The sequence below is a fragment of the Octopus bimaculoides genome, chromosome 19 (genome assembly GCF_046866305.1).
Source record: "Octopus bimaculoides isolate indiv1 chromosome 19, ASM4686630v1, whole genome shotgun sequence".
Lineage (NCBI taxonomy): Eukaryota > Metazoa > Mollusca > Cephalopoda > Octopoda > Octopodidae > Octopus > Octopus bimaculoides.
The window spans coordinates 27,108,932-27,111,703 of record NC_142946.1 but is presented as its reverse complement, the minus strand read 5'-3'; the positions used below and the strand labels follow the sequence as shown (position 1 = coordinate 27,111,703).

General features: G+C 33.1%; 1 protein-coding gene across 1 annotated transcript in view; it reads right to left on the bottom strand.

Moving 5' to 3' along the window:
- Nucleotides 1-2,424, bottom strand: part of LOC106867946 (uncharacterized) — a 90,094-nt gene extending 87,670 nt beyond the window's left edge. The window contains exon 1 of the mRNA XM_052974697.2: nucleotides 2,315-2,424. The gene's annotated coding sequence lies outside the window, so the exon portion shown is untranslated. The remainder of the gene's footprint in view (nucleotides 1-2,314) is intronic.
- Nucleotides 2,425-2,772: the final 348 nt, after the last annotated feature.

The window sequence follows — 2,772 nt, the reverse complement described above, 5'->3', positions numbered from 1 at the left end:
TCTTGTATATATATATATATATATATATATATATATATATATGAAAGAAATTGTTGTATGCAGTGCCCAGGTGTACTACAACTAAGAAATAAAAAGGCCACCAAGCGTACTATTGGCGGACTTCAGAGATCATGGAAGTTTTGAAGGATGTAGCGTCTCGACAACTAACGACTGATGCGGGTATTTTATTTCATGCTTCAACAATTCTTAGCGCGAAAATATGTTTCGGAAAATCATGGGTGCTGTGTTGTTATTTGATTTTGTAAGCATGTTCACGAGTGTTTTACATATGAAATTCAAAAAGGTGCCGAAGTCAGTTGCCAGACATCTGAGCATCAATGTGTCCACGCCCAGGGAAAGCAAGGCGTTCAGAGTACGGTAGATGCCTGACGGCGGGTACTCGCTTTGTTGTTCGCTTCTGAACTGTTTCAAGGAGATTCATATGCTGAGCAAGATAGAGGTCCCAGACTGGTGATGCAAATTCTGTGTGGACGCATTATTGTCATGCACAATTTTATATAGATATATTGAATGTGTGTCAGTTTGTGGGTGTATGTATGCGTCTTTGTATTTGTATCTCAAAACAATCAATAGAATAAGTGAGAATCTGTGGAGAAATAAGCATTGTAGTTGACCGGTGAGGCGGCATATTATATATAATATAATATAATTATAATATAATATATATATGTGTACGTATATATATATATATATATATATATACGTGTATATATATATATACGTGTGTATATATATATATATATATATATATATATATATATATATATATATATATATATATATACACATATACATACATATATATATATATACATATATATACATACATATATATATATATACATACATACATATACATATATATATATATATATATATATATATATATATATATATATATATATATATATATATATATACATACATACATATTATACATACATACACATACGCACGCACGTACGTGCGCGCACACACACACACACACACACACACATCGGGATAGTCATTTTTCTTTTTGCCAAATAAACACACACACTATATATTCATTCTTTGCTTGTTTATTACTGTTCTTATTCTAACTCATGTCCATTGTCCGGAAATCTTTCGTCACACACTTGTGACCGCCTTAGCGACACTTTCCGTCTTCGCGTGTGTTCTTGTTCTGCTTATTGCATTCAATGGACACAAGTAAGTATAAGAACAATAATAAGTAAGTGAAGAACGAATATATAGTACGTGTGTTTATTTGGCAAAAAATAAAAAATTTTTTTTTGATATTGACCATCCCGAAATACAACAACATCTGTTTCAACACACGACTCCACACCAGGAATCTTACAACACAAATATGTACATGTACATATATATACATATATGTATATATATATATATATATATATATATATATATATATATATATATATATATATATATATATATATATATATATATATATATGTATGTATATATATATATATATATATATATATATATATATATATATATATATATATATATATATATATATATATATACTATATATATAGACATACACACATACTTACATACATAGTTACATACATACATGTGTGTGTGTGTGTGTGTGTGTGTGTGTGTGTCTGTGTGTGTCTGTGTGTAACTACATACATACTTAGATAAGTTTCGGCCGAAGCCATGACTAACTCAAATAGCACTAAGATCATTTGATGTTTCATATAACAGTTATACTTTGAGAACGACTCCCCATTCGAGTAAAGATATATTTGGGTGTATGTGGTTTATCCGGAATTTGTTAGGGGATTCTGGCGCGTATTTGCATATGTGTCTGTGTGTGTGCTAGTGTAATATATATACGTATACAAAAGTAATGTGAGTGTTATATGCATATACATACGCGCGTTTGTGTGTGTAGACATATACATACACAAACACAGACACACTCACATATACTTACACACGCACGCACGCACGCACACACACACACACACACACACACACACTGTCTGTCTGCCTCCCCTCTCTCTCTCTTACACACAGATGCACATACATACACTCCACTGTTTTTCTCTCACAAATTCACAAACATCTCAACACACACACATATGTATGTGTGCGTGCATGCTTGTGCGCGTGTGTGTGTGTGTGTGTGTGTGTGTGTGTGTGTGCGTGTGTGTGCATTTACAATTATATTTCCAAAACAAAAAAGAAAACATAACAATTCAATATGTATATAGCTGATTTGTTCGTAAGTTGTGAGAAGAAAATATTGTCTGCTGCAGAGGAAACTTACTTGTGATAGATATTATTCTCTCTACTTCAATCGCCACAGCAAGGAACTGCAATACTACCAGAAAAGATTCATAGGAAACACCTAACTGGATCTCTGGATATTACAGCGATGATGTCTAACCTTGTTTATGTATATTTATAGAAGGAATATTTCAGTTGCCCGCCCATTTATTTTAGATCTGTTGTCTCGCTAAGAACTCCGCCCTCCTAAGAACTTTCAATACGTCAGCAGCTGCGTAAGTAACACCAACAGCACATGACAGTTAATAACAAAATTGTTTTTTAACAGTAGATAGATTTTGCCACTACTTTGTCAGGTGTCTCATGCTGCTGCTATTACTCCTACTCTTATTCTGAAGTTTAGCTATGTAGGAGGCCGACAGAGCAGATATTTATTTGTCACAGACCCCATCCAGTTCCATTTTTCTCTCTTCACGTACACCTGCTGCTATGTTTCCT